The sequence below is a fragment of the Dermacentor albipictus genome, chromosome 1 (assembly GCF_038994185.2).
Source record: "Dermacentor albipictus isolate Rhodes 1998 colony chromosome 1, USDA_Dalb.pri_finalv2, whole genome shotgun sequence".
Classification (NCBI taxonomy): Eukaryota; Metazoa; Arthropoda; class Arachnida; order Ixodida; family Ixodidae; genus Dermacentor; species Dermacentor albipictus.
In genome coordinates this window covers 440,873,206-440,897,751 of record NC_091821.1, presented here as the reverse complement: position 1 = coordinate 440,897,751, position 24,546 = coordinate 440,873,206, and the positions used below count along the sequence as shown (strand labels likewise).

At 44.5% G+C, this 24,546-nt stretch overlaps 1 protein-coding gene across 4 annotated transcripts in view; it reads right to left on the bottom strand.

Moving 5' to 3' along the window:
• The window catches only part of LOC135903072 (collagen alpha-1(III) chain-like), a 442,036-nt gene that overhangs the window by 307,999 nt on the left and 109,491 nt on the right, over window positions 1-24,546 (bottom strand). Inside the window, exon 17 of one of the 4 annotated variants that reach the window (XM_065453975.2) lies at window positions 7,874-7,952. The exons of 2 other annotated variants lie outside the window; for them this stretch is intronic. The gene's annotated coding sequence lies outside the window, so the exon portion shown is untranslated. Of the gene's footprint in view, window positions 1-7,873; window positions 7,953-8,581; window positions 8,680-24,546 lie in introns of those variants that run through there. One more of the 4 variants, XM_065453973.2, reaches the window with a different exon arrangement.

Below are 24,546 nucleotides of genomic sequence, written 5' to 3'. Positions count from 1 at the left end.
CGAGTGAAAGCGCAGTCTTTCTGGTGTGCTTCCGCTTCGCTCCTGATTGTCTGGCATGTTTGTGCGCAGTCATTCAACAGTGCCGTGAATGTGGTTTGTGTGTCTAGAGCATGCCTGCAAAGAAAGGCAGAACGTGTTTTGTGCCCCTGTGCAAAGGGGGGTATAAGTCATGTGCCGAAAAGGTTTCGCTGTTTCGTGCTCCCGCAGACGCTCTTTGACGAGAAGAATGGGCAAAGAACATAAAACGAGAGGACAAAGTGCTGGATGAGACAAGTGTGGTGTGTTCCCGTCATTTTGACGATCGCTATGTCCAAAGAACTTTCAAGAATATCATTAATGGGGAGGTCGTCGAAATAGAGCGTGAATGGCCAGTGCTCAATGACGACGACGTTCCCACAATATTCCCTGACGTGCCCGGCTATATGTCTAAGAGTGTCCCAAAAAAGAGAAAAGAGAGGAATCTCGCAGGTAATTACGCCCCAACACCGAAGCGCAGAGCGCGAAACCACCTCCTGGAAGACGGCAACGCTCAGAAACACGGCAATGTAAGCTTCTCAGAGGCAAGACCACACCCATTCAGCGACATTTCACTGCCTTCTGTCCGCTGCAGCCGAATTGTGCTGGAAAATGACCCTGCAACGTTATGCTTTGGGTGGCACTGCAGCTCTGGGGTAGCAAATTTGTATGTCAGTAAGCATGTTGCTTTCATGCCGTTTTCAGAGGTCCCTTGTGCTGAGACGAGTGCGTACCGTTGCTGCGTGTTCTATGGGAACGTAAAGGTTGAAGAATTTTGTGTCAAGACGGCTGACGACGCCGCAGCGGCATTGAGAAAGGCCGATATCTTAATACCTTTCCCAGGCTTTGAAATTCACCCAATCCAGCGAGGACAGTCCGTTGAGCTCGGAGGCAAGCACATTGCCAAAAACTGCCTCAGGAGATCAACTGACGGCAAACTCTCTTTGCGATGCAAGTACACGAAGAAGCTGGCACTAAAGAGAACATATCGGCTTAAGAAAAAGCTGAGTATATCACACAAACAACGAAGTGCCAGGAAGGCCCTATAATTGCTGCGCGCACGGAGAAAGCTGGCAAACGCCAAGAAAAGTGTTTCACAGCTTCGAGTGATCAATGAATCTATTTCCAGCTCTGTCTTGGAAACAAAGGTAAACGGGCTTCCACCAAAGCAGCGTCTTGCTGTTAAAATGTGTTTTTATGCTGCCCGCAGAAAGTCAAGCCCGGCATGCGGTAAGCAAATTATGAATATTGGAATGCATCCCTACGCGCATGAGAAGCCCCAAGCTCTGTGAGCACATCAGGCGGCACGAAATAATGGCTCTGCCTAGCAAATCATGCCTGGATAAACGTATAGAAAGTTTCAGAAGTGCATTTGGGTTTAGTACCAGCATTCTCTCAGGTGGGCAGAAGAAGACCAAGGACATGGATGAGTCCATTCGCCATGGTAGACTGGTCTTCGATGAAATTAGGCTTTCGGAAAACATCAGCGTGAGACCATCTGGCGAGCTTACTGGTTTTGTAGACCTTGGACCATTTACTGACGACACAACAAAAACGGCAAGCGACCATGGCCTTGTCGTCATGTTCCAGCCATTCCAAGGTAAGTTATTCAAATTGAACGGTTGCAACGCTAAAATGGCTGCAAAGATATTACCATCCAGTTTTATCCTGTTATTTTGTTAGTGATGTTTGTCATTGCTTTTATAATAAAAGTGGCTTATATTGTGAACGTGCTTCGCCTTGAAATTGATACCACTACCTATGTACTGTTTTCTGTACGGCTCATCCTGTAGTGCTTCATCTTTGCAGGAACATGGACACAAATACTTGGCGTGTTCGCCGCCCACGGGAATGTTAAGGCACCGGTGCTTTCAAAGGTTTTGCTGGAGGCCACAATCCTCGCTTATAAAGCAGGCCTGTTCGTCGACTTCTGGACTAGCGATGGTTCTTCGTGGAATCGTTGCCTGTGGAGGCTCTTTGGCATCAAAGGTACATACTTTTTACCCGACAAGATTTTGGTCGCTAGATTTCTTTAGATATTAACAAGTTGCTAATCTGAGTCTGCATTGTACCCACGATATTGTTTATTGTGTTAATAAAAATGCATTTCCATCTTTCCAGCATCAGCCCAGGAAATCAACTGTAAGGTTCAACATCCCGTGGACAAAACAAGGAACCTTCATTTCAGTTCTGATTTACCTCACATCGTAAAATGTATAGGGAATGCACTTACTTCTAAGGGAGTCGAAATCACAGGTGGTAATGCGCCCGTCGGCGTTATCAAAGAAGCGCGGAAGTTTGACAAAGACGCGCTTACGTTGAAGGTCATGCCACATTTAACTTTTTAACGAAGCAGTAGCTGCGAAAGTGTTTTTTTTTTTCTGCACTCGGTGTTCCCAGTTGGTTTCCCTCCCAAGTACTGACCGAGCCCAATGCTGCTTAGCTTCGGGGCTCGGGCGAGAACCGGCGTCTTCAGCATGCCGTTGCTGACCTACGTCGCAAGCGAAGCAAAACATATAGACACTCGTATTATATTTTGTGCTTTGGCCAGACGAATATCGCAGCCGTTACAGCAAGATGCGCTCAGCGAAACGCGTTTCCCGGCATTGGTGCTGAACGCGCGCACAACACACCTGCTAGCTCTAACGCTATCTGTGAGCCGTCATTGCAAATCATTTCCTCTTTTCTGGCACGTTCACGACACTAGTCAAACCTTCTAGCCTCTATAATGGTAGCTGAGGGAGACGTTCATCCAATAAATCTCAAACGCATAAGATATAGCTTGAAAAGATATTAACCCACGGTTGGTTCTGCCTGGCGTGCTTGCTTTTTTGATAGGCTACCAGACCCGAACGGCCTTTCCTGGTTATAAAATAGCCGGTGCGAGGCTCGGAGAACTATGGAAGCACACAAAGGAAATATAGTTGGAATAGAATTGAAATGTAATTTTTATATTACCCCTACCTCAATTTGGCAATGCAGCCCTAACCAAACAAGTGTACAAAGAAGGCCCTTTTGAACAATTCTGTAAATATTTAGTCATTGCAGATACCAGATGCGCAAAAATATGGCTACACTACAGTTTCAAATCGCCGCTCAGGTGGCTTGAAACGCAGCTGATCATCGGATTCTTTCTCTTTCTTTTTTTTTCAGATGGTAACAACAGAGGCCTCAAATATTCTCTTGGGAAACATTGGCTTTTTTCATTTTTGCTTTGTCGCGCAAGAAATAGTGATATACACAACACAGAGCAAAGTACTCAAACATGTGCGTTACCTTCCATCTAAACGAAATGGAAAATCTTCCTAAGGACGTGGTTTCCAGTGCAAGTTCAGTTGCAAGTTAGCGCTCGTGTTGTTTCGCATTCCTCTATGCATTCCGTAATGCGTAATATAATTCTTGACAAATTTTGTACGACCTCGCTTGTACTTCTAAACAACCATTTTGCTTCGCGATCAATATTTCATGTGCAATTAAGCACTTTATTATTGTAAACTGTGATGTTAAGTTATCCACGTTGCTTCGTTGTATGTTGGCACAATCCTTGACATCAAAAGGGAAAATGGAGGTCCGTTAAGAATTGCAGTACTGCAACGGCTTTGTGTTACGTCGCTCTTGCAAAAGCCTTAATGTGTTCACAGTATACCATGGTTTCCAAATTGCAGCATACAAGACCAAAAATATTTCTGCAAGATACAGACCTGCAAATGAGATCAAAACAGAAATTTGATGCTTCCCTATTCGGTACTTGTATTCTTTCTAGGCTCAGCGCGAGTTTAGAAAGAGTTTGAGGAGAAGATCGCTGTGTTCTAATATTGGTTCCTAATGATGTGCACAAGCAGGATTACTGCGGAAACTGCTCCATCCGTATTCAGTTGCTGTGTCAGAATTTCGTGCTTCTACGAATGTAAATTGGAATTGGGTATTCTACCTCCGAAGAGACACAGTTTTCATGTGGGACACCGAAAAAAAAAAGAAGGGGAAGGTAGAGGCATTCTATAGGCTAATTGCGACTATTTGGGAATATTTGGTGTGCAGGCAGATGATTGTAGTTGGGCGTTTTTTTTATATTCTACCCCCATTAGAATTAACGCAACCTACGCTCCCACTGTTACAAATTGTTGATGCTTCGTTTTCCACACTAAAGCTTTTCTTGTACACTCTCCATCCCACTAATTAGGCCATGTATAACGTTTGTCGTACGCTTCGTGGCAAAAAGCTACATATTCATTGACTGCGGAAGTTGCAAATTACGCTAAAGTGCAGCTCTACAGGCTAGCCTGTCTATTCTGTGTTAGTATGCAAAGTGCAATAATTGTTGATCTCAGTCAGCAAGTACTAACAATGTTTTTTTTCTGCAAGTAACTGCACGGCTAGCAGACATGTAATACATCGATTAATAATGCCAAAATACTTTTTTAATAAAAGCAGCCACGCAACAGATAGTTACAAGTTGTGCAATGTACGCAACCACCCGCCAACCAGAACGTTGCGAATCATATTGCTCATAACAGGACAAGACCGTTAAGTGAGACGCTTTAGGCATATCGTCAGGGAGACTCGCGTCATGTCACCCACAGAGCCGTACCACACTGGGGTAACGTGAGGGTCAGGACAAGTTTCACGCTCAGCTTTGCAAGTGGGTCAGAGAGATGCCGCAGATGTGACGAGAGTGCGAATTTGAATAGGTGACGATCTGTCCCGGCACTCCACTTGAATAAAAAAGAACCGTGACCGACTTCTGTCGAAAAAGAAGCTATATCTGTTTTACCAATAGTTTCAGTTTTCTTTCCTTGACCTCGTATGGCACTCTTTTCGTCAAATGCCTCAATGTGATATCTGCAGTTATGGACTTTAATAACTTTCTAAATATAAGAGGTTCAGTTTTACATTTATGAGAAATACTCGATCTGCCAAAACCAATGAAATGTTACTTCGTACGTGAAAAACAAAAAACTTCCATGTCCATGCACCGCGCACCCTTTATTTTTTTGAACGCCGCATGAAAATTCCGCGAGTCAACTGGAAATATTGGCACCATAGCGTTAAAAAAAGTTTATATAAGATATGTGTCGTTACTGCTATAAGTACCTTCTGCTCTGAAACACCTGCTCCCTATTATGAGCAAGATGACAAGAAAGTAAAACAGGGAGATAACGTTTGGACTAGTGGACTTGCCTTTTTCAAGGCGACATAAAAAGGACAAGCGTACTTGTCGAAACGTTGGCTCCCGCTTGCCCTGCGTTTTCCCTGCTTAATATTAGTTGTGTGTACATTGTCATTACGATCACGAACAAAGCAACATTGAACAACAAACGTTTACCTACGTTGTACAAATAGCTAACCAGAACTAACCAATAATCGCTACGTTGCTGTCTTTAGGGAAAGTATTGGGTTTTCTTGGTGTGGGACTGAAATATAGCTACTCTATAAACAGGAACACAGAAAAAAAATGAAACACGAAAAATGCTCTAGAAAACCACCATCTGTATGCACTGTGCAGAGCAGCTCTCTCGAGGGCTTATCGAGAAAATGAGAAGGTATGAAGCAAATAAAGTGCCATTCCACGGCTAAAGGGAAGATATTCGCTGTAACACAGGGTAAAGGTGTAAATAAGGCAGTCAGGAGGAGAATATCAGTCTACGAACAGTACGCACGTGAATGAGAGAAACAGTGCTGTCGAAAGAGCAGGTTATTGTGTTTTACCATCTCTACTTACATTTCCGCAGCCTAATTAGGTCAACAGTGCTCAATCCTGTTACTGCTGTTCTCACGGCACTCGTAATAACTTTGAGAAAGACGAGCAACACTAGATATATTGGCTCTTGCTCAAAGACAAGGTGCCGTATCATTTGGCTTCCAGTTCGCTCTATAATAAATAAAAATTTCGGCAGATGCCCTGTCAAGGCGACTATATGCTAATACAATTAACGCGTTAATACGATTAAAACGTATTATGTATGAGGCGCATAGATCAGCTGGGCTTCTCTTCCGCGCACCCCTTTGGGCACGCCGCTACCTCTAGTCTAGCCACCACCAGTTCCACGCACTATGCGCGTCTTAACATACTGTATTTCCCCGAATAAAGTGCACATTGGTGTATATTTTGCAGTGGCAAATTTGGCTTTTAAATACTCTTTTCTTTATACATAGTCCGCACCCCCTGTAGAGCCCGCAGTTAAGAACCAGCATAAAGGAGAGAATCAAAGAGTTTATTATGAACGAGTAAAAGGGGGGGGGGGAAGGGGGGGGAAGGGGGGGAAGGGGGGGCTTCATTAAACTGCATATAGCAGTCGCTCCTGAAGCGCGTCAAAGTTGCTCTAGTTGGGGCTGTAAGGACAAAAATAAGTCAAGCGCGTAGGATTCCACAAAAGCCTCATCAGCGTCTTCATCGCTTTCAGAATGTAACATATCTCTTAGATAAGTTTTCAGTCTGGTACTCTCGACTGCAGTGAGCTTGAACGATGCCGTGAAGGCTCTAGGACAGTTTCTACGACTCCTTTCAAAGTCTTCGCAACTGGTCGTGCAGTTTGCGCATCGATGAAGTATTGCATGAACGCCTGGCAAGTTTTACAGCGAGGTTTCACGCATCAGCGCGCAATTCGAAGCTCACAAAAGCAGCCAGACCAGATTCAGACAAGACTACTTGAATATATATGGCTCGATTCTGACCAACAGCTGAAAAATGTTAAATGAGTTTTTTTTTTTTTGCAATTGAAGAGAGGTACATATCGAGTGACGCATGCCCCGTGAGCCCAGGTTCCACCAACGATGTTTATTGAAATGCCACACATAGTGACGGCGACGTACCCAGAGACTAAAACTGGTGCCAAAGAGTTTCATTAAGAGCAGCACGTACCCAGTGGTTCATAAGCAATGTCACATACTGATTGACTCAATTTGGTCGGGCGGTTGCTTTCGAGCGTGGTTTCCTCAGCACAGCCGGCTGGTGGACTATGCACTATGAATGGACAACCCAGTGACCCAAGGTGCAGGTAAACAAGCCAAATAGTATCCGGCAGACATACCATAAACTGGGTGAAGAGAGAGATAAATTTATTTACAGAAAGGCAGAGAGGTCGGCCTGAGCAATAACTCGCTCTGCCCTGCTACTCTACATTGCGGAAGAGGGACGGAGAGGGAAAGGGCTGATAAATGATGATGATGGTATAAGGAAGAGATGCGTATATACAAATTCACAGAGCTGTAGCAACTCTAAAGGGGTGCGTTCAGCCCAGTGGCATGGAGAAAAGTTATAGTTGAACGTGTTATGAGGGCTGCGCTGTTTTCATTAGGCCAAGGGCGTAAAAGAAACTCGTCTGATAGCGGCCTCTTAGCGATGTTTGCAATGGAAGAGACCACTTGCTGTCGTTGTTGTAAACTGGGTGAAGTTTTCAGAGAATGCTCATTGCATGAATACGTTATTCCTTTTACTTCGCCATATTCATCGCATTACCTTGGCCGAAGGGTATCTCACTAGTCACGTGGCAACGCTATATTTTAGCGCTACGTTGTTCCTTTATTTTACCGGCCTTTAGAAAAAAAGCGCCGCCTACCTACATGCCAACTGTGGAGTTATTCTCTGTCGCATCGTTCTCATTCCTAAGTACCGAATACGACTTCCGCAAGCTTATTAATAATTTTGTTGCGTTTGATGTATACCGTTATGTAAAAATAATCTCTCAGTCACTAGGCAGAAGTGCATTAGGTAAAGTGTTCATTTTAGTCAGTTTGCGCGTAAGATATTCTCTTTATTTCTGGGAATTTCACACACTAGGTGAGTGAAAATAGGAGATCAAATTTTAGAAAATAGAGCCTCTGTCAAAACACTTCATGGCCTAAACATCGCTATGACTTGCCTGTGCCACGTCCTGAGTCGATCCCACCCGCGTCGACCGGTTTTAGAGCCACTTTGTGATCATTTGTTCAAAAAGTGCCTGCAGTCGAAAATTGCCAATTACTGCTCACTCGTCATTTTGTGTACTTTGGGAACATTTTACCGCTATCTCACACTTATTCTGTTTTGTTCTTGTTCTTTTTTTATCAATAATGCTGTTCTGGTTGGGTTGAGAGATTGCTTCGAGGGACAAACTTGCACGATCGTTGTCAGTCTTTAGTTGGGTAGCGTTCAACAGCCCGCTAATTGCTTCTAAGGTTATCAGATTGAGCATGCACGCTCCATTTGTAGTATGTAAGCCAGACAGCTATTCTTTGTCTATAGATTTACACTACCGCAAATAATACATTTCCTTCATCAAATTCAACGGAGAGAGTTGTACCAGTGGTTAGATATGCCAAGGAAAATCTGCCAGATGTAACATTATGGTTTCGCTCCTACCAAAAAGCGGGAATAGCGTTACGCAAGGCTAAAAATAAGCGCGTTGGTAAGATTTGACCATTCATGCACCGTAATATTTGTGTAGAACCCACACTTGCTTCAAGAATCGTAGGTGAAACACAGACAGAATACTGTTTACAAGTTGTAATTGCAGTGATAGTACAAACTCGACCAAATATGGTTATCAACAGGAACGGACACCGCCTTGTGCTCCTTGTTGTCTTCACCGCAGCCAGCTTTATCGGTTGTCATTTTGTATCGATATATCCATTTGTAAAATTGCAATGGACGTAATTTAGACGTAGCTAAGTTCCGCCGTCTTCGCACTGCAAAAGATACCATGAATATAGAACCAGCTTTCAATGCATCACATGAGCATATATAAATCTGCGGACAATACTTGTTCAAAGGAAAATAAAAAAGAGCAGCGTGAACAGGTTTGGGAAAGTTCGCGCAAGATGTTGGAACATGACAGTTGGACACCTCGGCGCACTTTCTATTCTTTCTCCTGAAATGATGATACCTGAAAGGAGCATGACAGAAATTTTAGTTTTTCGTCCTAAACATCCTTTTTAGTTCTGTACAGATGTACTATATAAGGTGCATAGCCAAACGTCTGGTATACAATTATACAGTAGGCTAAGGTTCGATATAAAACAAGGCATGAAGTCAGATTGCCAAGGCATGTTTTCCACAAGCTGCATGTTTGGTGAACTGAGTATTGGCCTTAAACATCTTGCCCTGTTTTAGGTGCATTGCGCTTAGAAAGGGTGTAGTCTCCTTTCGTGCAAAACAATTATTTAGAATAAAAAATATAGCCTTGATGTGCTGATATTGTGATATCTGGGAAACGAATGACATCTTAATGAACACGTTACATCAGTAAAACACATGGGGTCTCCATAATTGGTTTCTCTCTCTGTTAAAAATGTGACGCAACATACCGCTTTTCTTCCTGTAGCGAATTTTCGCTGCTTAGTGAATGTGCAAGGAAAGAAACAACGCCAGGAGTTGCGGTGTTAGAACCCTGCGAAGCAGATGCGTTGTTGCTGAAGGTCAGTACGCACGCCAAACAGGAAGAGAGAGACGTCGATAAGTCCTCAGGCGGCCGTACCAAAGCAGCAATGGTGTAGAAAAGAGAGGATGGAGAGCTATGCAGCAAACAGAGTTTGTTTGCTTCGTTAGCGTAGCGAAACAGCTGTTGGTTCTTACCTCAAATACAAAAGCCACTTCTCCTTTCCTTATTTTTCTGTTGTTTTCCTTCCTCAAAGGGCAAAGAGCTATTTCGCAATAGTTCCGCTTTAGGGTTCTAGAGCTATGCCGATTCAAGCGGTTCTATAGAAGTTCAAAATGCTAAACAAAAGTTGGTGCAAATCATCATATAAGCATACGCAAACAAGAGAAAACCTGGCGGGGAGACTAAGAAAGTGAAGTAGGATGAAGCGAATTGAAATTCGGAGCACGTGCTCGTGCACACCACGCAGGCTGCATATGTCTATGTCGAACCAGAAATGATTACTCAGCACAAGTGTGCTTTCGAAGGAACATTATGACTACTCTTTCCACCAGTGCACCTTTACCATTCCCTTGTATTTAGCTAGCACTGCCCTACACATTTTCTCCCTCTTCATCCCTACTTCTTGTAGCCCGACCCTCCCACCCCCTTCCCTCTCCATTGTTTCACATGTAATTTTTCTCCTTCGTCTAAGTGTTTTCATAGCAATTCAGGGGCTTCTTGCTCTCGCTATCGCAATATCACGCGCTTTGCAGCACAAGTAAGGTGAGTCTTGAAGAGACGTTAATGAACACCTAATGTCCACATGAGATAAGATATAGAAGCATATTAATGCAGTCCAGGGTAAAGAATATAGCTTTTATTCAGGTCATGTCCTCACCAAGGTCTCCTTTTTTTTCTCAATACAAAAGATTGTACGGGAACCATCAACTCCAACATAGGTCCCGTATTTGCAAGATTCTAACACGCATTTCTTTTTTAAAATAGGAGTTGCAATCAAATTTGCAGGCACGTTACAACCGTAACTCATGGTACTCCAAACTAAAAAATTAAACCGACTCTTACTTAAATATAAAAGCGCTATGCAAGGTAGCCAGGCGCACTGCCATCGAATGGGCCATCTGAAGAAAGCGACGCTCGGAGACATCGAGAGATGGGCCCTTGGTGCATGCAATGCCCTGTCGTAGACAACGGTTGCGCTCGCATCCAGAAGTGTAGCATTTCTAATGTATTAAATTGAACTGAATATGACTTTCTGTGGTCGGTAGACAGTGAAAAGGAGGTGTCGTCGGACTGTGATAGCCACTGGCCGCTAAGATTCAGATGTGTGCGTGTCTGTGTGCCTTTGTATGATCCATAAAATCGTTTCAACACAGTGCGCGTCGACTCAGGTTTTATTACTTGATGTGCGTGGTAGAATCGGTAACAAGTATTTTTTTAGATTTCGGCGGTAATATAACTGCGCATTGCAATCGGTGGTGCGATAGAATCATGCAAACATGGTAATACATTCTAACAAAAACATCACGCGCGAGAAGTGAGCCCGAGTAGTTTTTACGCACTGCAGTGGTTGCCACTTAAGTACACGATTCTAGCGGCCTGAGTTTGCCTTCTCTCTCGGTCGATCGGCACGAGTTGTATTATTGAATGGGAAATAATGTGGTGGGACGCAGTGTGGGTGTAAGCGCGTGTGTTTTCCATGTGTTGGAAGATTGTGCACTTGTATGCAGTGTGGGCATTCCTAAGAGTACAGTGCAATGTGTAGAACCTCTTAGAGACTTATCTATGAGTTCATGTCTGTTTGTCGTCTGTTTCACGCTGCGGCTTCCGCTCACGTTTGAGCGTTGTGCGCACAGGAGATACTGTTGTAGGATGTGCGTGTAGCTTAGCGGTTCCGGTTCTGAGATGAACCTACTCCTAGCGTTCCTCTAGCTACTCCCAGTGTACATGCAGCATGCGCTTGGACGCAAATGAGTGGCTGCTGATTGCCGCGTAAGGCTACCTGGCCTAGGCTCCACGCAATGTGTATGGATCTAGGAGTAGGAAGGCGATGTGTGGCCTTAGAAGTATAGCAATTGGAATAGTTTCTGCGCATCTTCTAATAGTCTTTAACGAGTATCGAGCCTATTCAATGTGGTCTTACCGTGATGCCTAACACTTTAGCTAGTTACTCTGTTCCGCCACACTTCTTACGGAAGCCGACCACGTGCTGATTCCATTCCCTTCATTGTCGATTATTTCGGTGGCGAACGCGTTCTTTTTTTTCTATGCTGGCGCGTTCGCGTAAAAAACGCCGGTGTTCGTTTTTTTTTACTCATTTGCGAGTGCCTGTGCTCTGGCCTATACCGCCATTATTCGTGTAAGTTTGAGTGTATGTGTGTGCATATGTGTGCTGGGACTCTTGTCAGTGTGTGGGTCTCGAGCAGAAATATTTGAGACGTTTCATGACGCAACGCCCCATTTTTTTTGCTTTTTCGTGTAGTATATACCTGGTGTGCTTATCTGAATTTATTTCATTGCTGGCCGCACCCGTCTCCTTCAAGAGAGAGATGGCCATCCTGGATGAGAGTCTTAGAAGTTGCGTATCACCCTGTCCAGAGCCACAACCTCCACTTTGTAAATATTTAGATAAATGCCGAATACGCTATGTGGCTCACAATCAGTCCTGTACGAGTCCTATCAACTACTCTGCCTGAGTCTTCTTTTCCTGTTAGTAACACCCGGCATCATGCAGAAGATTCACTTAAGAGTTTGAGTTAGAACGGTGGACAAGAATTCGGTGGTATCTTCGTTTCCCACGCCCGTACTATTCTCGCTATTGATTTGGATAAGTAACATAATTAACTCGGCACGTATGCATTCCAGAAGATTGCATCAGCGTTGAACTACTCTGATACCAATTGAGTAATTTTATAGTAACACCGTGTGTTATAGTAACACTGTTAGTCATGGAGACGACGGTAATGCGGACTGCGCAAAGGATCTTGAGAAAACAAGAACAGCAACGTCGAGAGAATATTTCAAGCAGAATTAAATTGCGAAAGATGTTCATATGCTGTTTGGTTAACCCTTCCTTGCAAAACGTGTTCACTAATGCAACTTCCCACTTGACGATCCACTGACACTGCCCTAGAAAAGGTGTTCTCATGAACACTCGAAGGTGCCTTCACTGCAGTGGTGACAGACCACGCCACCATTCTATTGCAGTAAAATAAACATTTTTTGATGGGCATCACCGTAGATTGTTAACTTCAGTTTGGTATAGGCAAAAATATGGAAGCAGTGCATGTGAAAGCGTTAAATTCAACTGAAGCCAACACGACATGCTTCCACTGTAGGAAATAATAAACTGAACATGCAGCGCTTAGGTGTTTAAGCTGGAAGAATGACGTATACGTGGTGCACCTATTACAGAATATGTGGTAGTATTCATTTGCATTGTTGGTTGATTTAGTCCGTGCCTTTCCTATTGTAGAGTGGAATTAAGTTGAGGTAATTGAAGAGTTCAATACCTAAATATTGCAGCCAATAGTCCAAACGCTGTGAAGAACTTAAATTCTGGCGCGGTGGCTCAAAATCATTCTCACAACGAGGAGCATATCTAATACGAAAGATTCATCGCATATTGTTTAATTTATAAAGAAGAGAGACATCCACTAGATCAGTAACACGCTTGACAGAACGGCACCCTTCTCATACCACTTAATTTAACTGAGCTGCCGCAGAAAATTCAAAACTCTGCCGTATCAATCTACCAACACTATTTGCTATAAAATGCACCAGCAAGCCCTTCGTATTGGAGAAATCTAATTTTGCCTAATTGAGGATTGAAAGTCTATTCGAGAAGTGCACGTGATTCCGTTTCGACATCAGACTCGTTGATACACTGTGGAGCTGTGCTGAGGCCGCCTACTTTTCCAGAGCAATACCATTTATCTTTAGAGCAATGCCAGTCCTCTTAGGGCTTGGGATTGGAAAAAACAGTAGAAGCAAGCCCCGGATGAATGCGCGCTCAAAATAATTGGATCTGTCAAAACGCCGACGGCAAAAGGATTTAAACCTCGTAAATACTACTTGATATTATATTTGACTTTACAAAGCAAATGTTTTTCTTTCGTTTGTCTTTTACGTCAGTACCTAGTTATGGTACCTGAAGCGAGTCATGGATGAATTTGTTTTTTTTTTCCTTTTCCTGCCGTCAGGTGCGCCAGTTTCCAATTCATTGCCAGGGAAAGAAAGACAGAAATCCTTAGCGGTGCTTTCTGCCGTTTATTGGCGGCATCTCATACAATAACCTTTCTTCAAAGGATAGGTCTGATCGAAAAAATATTTTTTTTTACTTTTCGGCGCGTCAAAGTGGATTGCATTTACAAACAAAAATACTCTCTATGTTTTCTTTATGTATTCGCATTCTCCTGGAGTGTTTTGAATTCCCGGCTGCTTTACCTATGCCCGCCTGTGCATTCCATTTTTAAGTGGTATCGCGGAATTAGAGAAAAGACGGAACGAAAGAAAGAGTGATAAAGAATTGCGGAAGTCTTTAAGAGGCTTGACAGACGCCAGCTGACAAGCGACGGCGTGGTAATCAGCAGAAGAAATAGTTTAGCATTTCCACAGTAGAGCTTTTTTTGGTATCAGCTTTAAAAGTTCGCATGTTGTGAAGCTGCTGGGCCATTGTCTTTCATCATCACTGCGCGTTGCAGCAATATCGTGTTGGTTCTTGTATTGCATGTGTAGCAGTTACCTGATCATTGTTTTGCTATATTGCGCGTCGCCAAGCATGGCGTAAACCTACGCAACCGTGGAAGCAATGCTGTGCATTTAGGCACAATTTCGTCCATAAATATGAAATATGTCGGGACCATTTATTCTAGCATCAGCAGCTTAGTGCTTGCAGCTCATTTGGACTACACAATATCCGGTGTTCGCCATTTTAATGTTCTCTAACACTTATTTCGTATCTTAGAGAAGGTGTATGCCGTACCTACTACACATTGCAATTCGACAAAAATTTTAGCAAACCAGTTTTTTTTTTTTGCCTATTTTGGAAGAGATGGAAAAAGCGTAAAATGAAACAAGATGGGTAACAGATGAATTTTTTTCAGTTTTACGCAAGATACGAAGAAGGAGAGGCCAAAAGGTACCACGCATCTCTTTGTTTATAGCAGAACAACAACAGAAACATGCACTTCGAAAATACGTCGGGGTATGTTTTGTCGTGTCGTTGAATCTGATCTGGTGCATCTAGCTTTGTCCATCTACCATGTCCGTTTTATTTGGCGAAACAACTAAGCAAACTTGCCAGACTAGACTGCAGTAGGCGTCTACGTATGCGAAGTGCTCATGATTTGTATATAGAACGTTGGTATAAGCAATGTGTATTATTGTGTAGCGAACGTTTATGTATAGATTATATGCTGCAGGATGTTTACACTTGTCACAAGCCTGACTGGAGCTGTGTAATGGCAACGTGAAAGATTGAAAGCAAACTAAAATCCGCTGGTACACACCTGATCGCTTCTGTGCCATGTAATTTTAGGCTGGAATATCACCGCCCTAGGTCAACTTTAACCGCGAGATACCCTGTCCGCCCGCCTGCAAGAAAAAAAAGCCTTCACTCCTAAACGAATGAGTCGCCTTAAAACTGGATATCTAGGTACTTGCCGCTTTTTAGCCCGGGATACGTGGATAAGCGGAATTCAGTATCAGCAAAATTAACGTTTTAAAGTTAACCTTAATAATATATACCTCCAATAGGCTGATCCTCTTTTAATTTCTCGCCTTAGGGCCCGTGGTGTAACTATAAAATAAGGTTTAGAAGTGGTGCGATTATTCCTGCTTAAAAGAAATGCGAAGACCGGTACCTTTTTTGAGATCATACTCATCATTATCATAGTTAGCCTATTTATGTCCACTGAAGAACGCAGTTCTCTTCCGGCCATTTTTTGTTGTCCTTGTCATGCGCCACTTGACATATTAGAGATATGCGTCCCGAAAATCTGCTAAAAGAATCCCCGGCGTGGCACTATTCATAGTTGTCCCGAACTATTAGAGACATGTTTTAGAGAAACTGCTCATCTGCAATTTCAAAACGTTTTGTAGCGGATTTTAGGTCGCATATCTCAGAAGTGATGTAAGCTTTAATATTTCTCTAAAGGAGACATCTTCTCGCAACTGTGTTGCGTCACTTTTACAGTTTCAAGGTGTATCCTAAGGTTAACAATTGAAATTCAATATTTGCATTCTAGGTAGTTAGCGAAATTATCAAGGATGGTACTGCAAAAATCATGTTTATTCAAAAATAAAATACTGGCCTACGGGTTGAGGCTCGTCTTACATGTCCTATATCAGAGAATGTAGACTAGAATCAATGACAGGAGTGAATTGAAATGGGGGCTTTGAACCAGTTCCTTGACACCAGCCCGTTTAGAAGGCGATAGGCCTCATGAATGTAGCCCTTGAATATTTTGTGTGGCTGTGTACTTCTAAGGAAGATCGACCGCCTCAACCGCTTCTTCTTTGTTGCTACAATTGGGGCGTGGCAGCCTTTTCTCTTTTTCCTCGGAGTTTTAAGGATGTTTCACCCAATGTTCCACGATGTTTGGTGTGAATGCAACACTAAATCGGAGGCGCCGTAGCATCACTCTTCCACGGTCGAATCAGGGCGCGTGCTTCTAGTTGTTCTCAGTTCCGTGATTTTAAGGTACATTATGTGATCAATTTGTCATCGCTTTCTATGACGCTGATCTTTAGCGCGGAACTGGGCTTGCCCTGAGGCGATGTTCCCTAACTCTTAAAGTTTAGGTGCCATTATAGCTTGAATAGTATTTGTGTCTTGTGAATATTTCAATAAATGTTCACTACATATTCTTTTAATTTGGTTTCATTAATTTATTATGTGCTTTTTGAACGAACGATGTTGTCCTTGATTGGGCTCTTTGGGGCTCTGCCTCAGGAAACCATTTGAAAGATTCCAGAAACAGAAATCTGCATCACAACCCCTCAGGTTGACCACTCGAAGGATAAGCTCACGTCTGTTGTCCGCGTCTTAATTCATATTATGATGATAGGCATCACATGGCGATCACCACTGAACGCCACGATATAGCTGTACTGTGGACTTTTATCCGATTTCTACGCTATAGGTATCCGGTGCTTATTAAAACATGCAAGTCAAGTCTCCGAGCACTTCAGAGTGCGCGAAGACAGACACTACGTGTTTGCCTGTCCCTTCCACGGAGCGGCTGAGCAGCTTGTACAAATATATTGTCTCAAGAGAGTCCAGTCACGATTAAGAAAACCTACGGAATGCCGTGGGCGCATGTCCGCCACATTTTTGGATGCAGTCAAATTAGCTTACCTGCCAGAACGACGGCCAGAGGCAATTGCCATGTAGTCAACTCACCGTGAACCCTATCATAAGGCTTCGTATCCTAGTCACGTTCCGCGTCAGCCTTGTGGTTTGGCGGAGAGGAAGGCGCACGTGACGTGCGTCTTTCTGTCCCCCCTAAAAAGAAAGACTGACCTGCCTACCAAGGTCTTTAAGCAAGCAAATGTGAGTTGCCTGCATTACTTCTACCTTCACCCAGTCCACATATACATGAAGGGTGCTCACACTAAAACCAGCCACACCAGTGATGAGGCAACCCCATAATTACTTTGTTTAGAATAGAAACAGGAACAGCACAACACAGGACGAGCGAGTAAAGAGCACAGCACAGAGCGCTGACCAAGAACCAAATGCAAAATCTAGCAGAGGCGAAGGCCGAAGCAGCCAAACTGTGCAAATCGACGGATCTGACCAATCTGGCATCCTCTGTGAGGACTTCAAAGGGCGTAACTTTGACTGAGTTCTTCTCGGCGAAAACACATGAGGTGGAAATTCCTTTTTATGTGATTGTGTCGGAGCAGGGAACCTTGCAGCGACTCCCAGGTACTTTCCTGCAAAATTTACTGGGAAATCGGCAAGTGGACGACCCTTTCCTCATCCGGAAGCCACATGAACTGTCTATCCCCGCTGCTATTTAATATCGCCATGCATAAACTGTCCGAGAGGCTGGCCACACTCCCAAAAATAGGCCACGCAATCTATGCAGACGATATTACAATCTAGTCCCCGGGGGGATCTTTGGCCGATCTAGAGCAATCTCTCCAGGCGCCCATAGAAGTAACGGAAGAATTTCTTGCAAGCACGGGTCTCAAGCTGTCACCGACCAAATCCGCGCTCCTCCTCTACAGACAGTCGAGGCAGGGCGTTAGGAACCTCGAGCCTCTGGAAACGCTGCCAGTCAAAATTACAACACAAGAAGGGCACCCCATTCCGAGGGTGAACTCCATCAAAATTTTAGGACTTCTAATCAACGCCAAAGGCTGTAATGCAGAAGCTCTAAACAAGGTGGGTGCGCAGGCGAAAAACATATTAAGACTCATAACTAGAATCGCAAACAAAAGGGGGGAACTCAAGGAGGACAACCTACTCAGGGTCTTCCAAGCTTTCTTCATCAGTCACATTACTTACATGGCACCGTACCTCAAATGGAGCAAAAGTGAAAAGAACAAACTCGACACGCTCATCAGGTCCAGCATCAAAAGAATACTCGGTATCCCACAATCCGCTAGCACAGTAAAACTACTTCAACTCGGAATTCACAATACCACTAACGAATTAATTGAAGCGCAGTTTATAGCACAGATCTCAAGGCTTTCGTGAACTAAGCCGGGAATCAAAATGCTCGATGAAGCTCGTCAACTCCCTATACAGGCACCGCTCGACAGACACCCTCTGTCTAAATTAGCCCGTGAAGGTTTAAAAGGTTGCGCCCGTGCCGAGGAACATCCACACAATATATAACGAAGGTCGCAGAAGATCGCGGGCTATAACCATCCTTCGACGAATCGATCCTTACGGGGCAGACGCATTCTTCGTCGACGCTGCCAAATATGGCAGCGGAGACAGGTTTGCTATCACGGTCGTTGACGCGTGCGGAACACTTATCAGCGCCGCATCAATTTACGCTAAACACGCGAATGAGGCGGAGGAAACCGCGATAGCCTTGGCTCTTCAAGCCACAAAAGGCCCGGCGACCATTTTCTCCGACTCACGCACGGCGGTTAGGGCTTCCTCGTCCGCTCTAGTTTGTAATTACGCAGCCGACATCGTCAACAGATCCTTTCGTATTACTACGCGAGAACACATTGGAGGTCATACATTAGCGTGGTTCCCGGCGCACACGAACGATGTAACTAACCAAGCGGGTTGCAACCCTAACGAGAGGGCCAACTGCCTGGCGCGTGAATTCACGAACTACGCCCGAGATAACGGTCCGGCCCTCCCGCAGGATTGCTCCCTCAAATATAATCTTACGACCTTTCATGAAATTACGTCACATTACAGACAAAGCAGGAGAAAATTCCCTCCCCCCAGCCCGAAACTGAACAGGGCTCAGGCTGTTACTTTCAGACTTTTACAGACGAGATCCTACCTCATCCTTAGAGCGCTGAGTTGGATAGACCCGAACTTCCCGCAATCGTTCTCCAAATGCGGTCACGCGTGCTGCTCCTTCGACCACATGCTCTGGCTGTGCCCGTACAACGCGGGCTCCGACTTTCATAACAAATCCAAGTGGGACGCCTTGGTGAAGAGGTCGGATTTCACAAACCAACTACTGGCCGTCCAGAGGGCCCGCGACGTCGGGAGAGTCACCACCTCCCTGTTCCGCCGTGGGCGGAGCCACCAACTTGATCGGGGAGCCTTCGGTCCCCCCAATCGAGTTCCTCAGGACACTATTAATAAAGTTCTTGTCACTGTCACTGGTGATTGCATCGATAAGCACGGCGTAGTTAGGTTTCAAAATGCCTGTGGAACGAGCGTCGGCAGCTTCATGTAAATAATCACCCACTACATAAAATACACATTCGTTTGTCGTGACAATAAGCTTTTCATTCAAAAGCAGGGAGTTTATATAGGTGGCTTACTCGCTCGCCTACAGCTGGCGACCGTAAGAATATTTCGCTTTGTTGACGACTTTTTAGTGTTTAATCCAGTTGGCCCTTGTGACATGGAGCTAAGCTCCAAGACAATTACTGACGCCTTCAGTGAGATAATGAAGGATTTTACATCAACAACGGAAGAACCCAGTAATGACCGTTTAAGGTTTTTAGACATTGAAATTCTTTTTAAACCTCATCACGTGTGCTGGAGCTATCGCCTCACTCAAAGAAAGGGCTTCTCCCGTTTTCGTGTGCACACTCCAAACTCCTAAAACGAGGCATCGCTAAGGCATGTTTGCGAGCTGTTCTGAAGCGCTCGTGCGAGCACTCTGTCAGACAGAGCTTTTCAGTGCAAGTCAACAGACTAACATCAGCAGGCTACCCGACCAGCGTGTTGTGCAGTGTTGCTGGTGGCCTTGTAGAAGAGTTAAAGAACGCCGGAAAACAAAATATGCAGACATCGCCTTCAAGATCTAGGCTTGCCGTCATTCCTTATGTACACCGTGTTCCCCATAACATTATGAAAATTGCGGCCAAGGCAGTAGTGAGAGTGCTGTGCAATGCCCCTAATAAACTGAGCGGGTTGGGCAAAATAGTCAACAGAGAGAATACTGTCGCGCGCAAAAGCTGCTATAAGAATCATGTTCGTTGCGTTATTGACTGTACAACGCAGGTCGTCTATAAAATCCAGCATGATTGCAAATGTTGCTATATCGGGCAAACGGGTAGGTGCATTAAGGATCGCCTGCGCGAGCATGCCACTTCACTAAAAGGACACCCGCACTGTCATTTAGCTGCCCACTAACGCATGTGGTTGCACCCTGATCTTTAAGAAGTGCGAAATATATGGCAGATATAGTGAAAAGCGTGTGGGGGAAATCTTTGAGGCAATTAGCATATGCAAAAGTGGCGACGCGTGCGTCAGTTCTGCATCCCTCACGCTCTCAACAAACGAACTGGATTATCTCCGTGGCTGCCGCTCATCCTTCTTATCCTTCTTGCTCTGTTCTTTATGCCAGATTCAATGATGTCTTTATAGACTGCTTCTGCAAATAAACATTAGTTTGCTAGTCAGTGCTCTGTCCTGTGCTTTTTACTTGCTGGTCCTCTGTTGCGCTGTTCCTGTTTTTATTCTAAAGGTGGACCAACCAGCCGCATTGAACGCACTACTTTGTTTAGCGCAAGACAAGGGACACGAGAATGACGACAGGACAAGTCGCTTGGATGGTGACTCCATCGCGATATATCACCATAAGACACGGGACTTCTCACTTCACTACATCGGCCAGTTCAGTGCTGCTGGAACTCTGAGCCGCCGTTCATCATATTAACAATGTAACGAAAAATCGGTGGGAAATATTCTGCGACTGAAAGGGCGGCCCAACACTGTCTCTCCTTATCTCTTCGCCGTAGCTCCTGCGGACAACTTGTGTCGGAGATATGAGAATTGCAGCATCATGTGATTACAAAAGAACAAAAGCACATGTTTCAGTGGCTGACGGGTCATTGCTATTTTCCGCCAACGACATCGCTGATCAAGCTACAAGGAAAGCACATGAAGACACTAACTTTGTTTCCTTACTTACACCCAGGACTGATGCAACCGAACACTAAGCAAGCTACCGCGCTGTCATAATCATCATCATCATCATCATCAGCCTGGTTGCGCCCACTGCAGGGCAAAGGCCTCTCCCATATTTCTCCATCAACCCCGGTCATGTACTAATTGTGGCCATGCCGTCCCTGCAAACTTCTTCATCTCATCCGCCCACCTAACTTTCTGCCGTCCCCTGCTACGCTTCCCTTCCCTTGGAATCCAGTCCGTAACCCTTAATGACCATCGGTTATCTTCCCTCGTCATTACATGTCCTGCCCATGCCCATTTCTTTTTCTTGATTTCAACTAAGATGTCATTAACTCGCGTTCGTTCCCTCACCCAATCTGCTCTTTTCTTATCGCTTAACGTTACACCTACCATTCTTCTTTCCATAGCTCGTTGCGTCGTCCTCAATTTGAGTAGAACCCTCTTCGTAAGCCTCCAGGTTTCTGCCCCATAGGTGAGTTCTGGTAAGACACAGCTATTATACACTTTTCTCTTGGGGGATAATGGCAACCTGCTGTTCATGATCTGAGAATGCCTGCCAAACGCACCCGAGCCCATTCTTATTCTTCTGATTATTTCCGTCTCATGATCTGGATCCGCAGTCACTACCTGCCCTAAGTAGATGTATTCCCTTACGACTTCCAGTGCCTCGCTGCCTATTGTAAATTGCTGTTCTCTTCCGAGACTGTTAAACATTGCTTTAGTTTTCTGCAGATTAATTTTTAGACCCACTCTTCTGCTTTGCCTCTCCAGCTCGGTGAGCATGCATTGCAGTTGGTCCCCTGAGTTACTAAGCAAGGGAATATCATCAGCGAATCGCAAGTTACTAAGGTATTCTCCATTGACTTCTATCCCCATTTCTTCCCAATACAGGTCTCTGAATACCTCCTGTAAACACGCTGTGAATAGCATTGGAGAGATCGTATCTCTCTGCCTGACGCCTTTCTTCATTGGGATTTTGTTGCTTTCTCTATGGAGGACTGCGGTGGCTGTGGAGCCGCTATAGATATTTTTCAGTATTTTTACATACGGCTCATCTGCACCCTGATTCCATATTGCCTCCATGACTGCTGAGATTTCGACAGAATCAAATGCTTTCTCGTAATCAATGAAAGCTATATCTTTGGGTTGGTTATATTCCGCACGTTTCTCTATCACCTGATTGATAGTGTGAATATGGTCTCATGTTGAGTAGCCTTTACGGAATCCTGCCTGGTCCTTTGGTTGACAGAAGTCTATGGTGTTCCTGATTCTATTTGCGATTACCTTAGTAAATACTTTGTGGGCAACAGACAGCAAGCTGATCGGTCTATAAATTTTCAAGTCTTTGGCGTCCCCTTTCTTATGGATTAGGATTATGTTAGCGTTTTTCCAAGATTCCGGTACGCTCGACGTTATGAAGCATTGCGTATGCAGGGTGGCTAGTTTCTCTAGAACAATCTGCCCACCATCCTTCAGCAAATCTGCTGTTACCTGATCCTCCCCAGCTGCCTTCCCCCTTTGCATATCTCCCAAGGCTTTCTTTACTTCTTCCGGCGTTGCCTGTGGGATTTCAAATTCCTCTAGACTATTTTCTCTTCCACTATCGTCGCGGGTGCCACTGGTACTGTATAAATCTCTATAGAACTCCTCAGCCCCTTGAACAACTCATCCATATTAGTAATGATATTGCCGGCTTTGTCTCTTAAAGCATACATCTCATTCTTGCCAATTCCTAGTTTCTTCTTCACTGTTTTAGGCTTCCTCCGTTCCTGAGAGCATGTTCAATTCTATCCATATTATACTTCCTTATCTCAGCTGTCTTACGCCTGTTCAATAACTTCGAAAGTTCTGCCAGTTCTATTCTAGCTTTATGTCAGCTGTCTTACGCCTGTTGATTAACTTTGAAAGTTCTGCTAGTTATATTCTAGCTGTAGCGTTAGAGGCTTTCATGCATTGGTGTTTCTTGATCAGATCTTTCGTCTCCTGCGATAGTTTACTGGTATCCTGCCTAACGGAGTTACCACCGACTTCCACTGCACACTCCTTAATGATGCCCACAAGATTGTCGTTCATTGGTTCAACACTACGGTCCTCTTCTTGGGTTAAAGCCGAATACCTGTTCTGTAGCTCGATCTGGAATTCCTCTATTTTCCCTCTTACCACTAACTCATTGATCGGCTTCTTATGTACCAGTTTCTCCCGTTCCCTTCTCAGGTCTAGGCTAATTCGAGTTCTTACCATCTTGTGGTCACTGCGGCGCACCTTGCCGAGCACGTCCACATCTTGTATGATGCCAGGGTTAGCGCAGAGTATGAAGTCGATTTCCTTTCTAGTCTCGCCGTTCGGGCTCCTCCACGTCCACTTTCGGCTATTCCGCTTGCGGAAGAAGGTATTCATTATCCCGATATTATTCTGTTCCGCAAACTCTACTAATAACTCTCCCCTGATATTCCTAGTGCCTATGCCATATTCCCCCACTGCCTTGTCTCCAGCCTGCTTCTTGCCTACCTTAGCATTAAAGTCGCCCATTAGTATAGTGTACTTAGTTTTCACTCTACTCTTCGCCGATTCCACGTCTTCATAGAAGCATTCGACTTCCTGGTCATCATGACTGGATGTAGGGGCGTAGACCTGTACAATCTTCATTTTGTACCTCTTATTAGGTTTCACAACAAGACCTGCCACCCTCTCGTTCATGCTATAGAATTTCTGTATGTTACCAGCCACATTCTTATTAATCAGGAATCCGACACCTAGTTCTCTTCTCTCCGCTAAGCCCCGTACCGCGCTGTACGACAGTGCAAAAGTGGCGCAGACCTCAGTGACTCACCGTCGGTTGCATTGTCTCGACCCATCTATGCAAATGCAACTCTTACCTGGGCTACCTCAAAATAACGAAGCAGTGCTGTGTCGCTTCCGTATGGGCATTCTATTCACCAACGCGTACTCATTCTTACTCTAATGGCTGATTGCGCAGAGTGAATAGTGGTGGTCGAGGAGAAGATAGAACAACTCCTCTGCTACAACAAGTCCTTTGAAGATGAAAGAATTGACCACCTCATCTACCTAAATCCGTTCGACGTAAAACATTGGAACATTGAACAAGATTTCGCAACAATGGTTTCGCAAACTGCAGTTACAAAAGGCCAAAAAAGCGCTGCTGCAATTTATGAAGGCTACCAGATTATGTGACTATCTGTGATATAGAGCAGAAAGAAGGAAGGATACTTTATTGCATGGCGACTCTAGTCCGAGTTTTCACCACTTATAAATATGTCCCTGAATGGTGGCGGATTGGTGACAGCTGCTATTGCCCCTTTGATGTGTCGGACGTGGAGCACCAGGAGTAGCCACAGAGAACCTGACGATATAAACAGTGGTCTTTATCTTCTATCTTCGTTAGTCGTTCTCTCCTTTTTCTCCTTACCGCAGGGCATGGTAGCCAACCGGCCTTAGTCTTGGTTCACCTCCTTGCCTTCTATTTATTATTTACCTCTCTCGTCTCTTAATCACGGTGCGGTATTGTTTCCTTTCTTGACAGTGCAGCAGCAAGCTCGTAGCCATGTTTATTTCTAGGTATTCCTATGTGAACGGAGCTCTTTA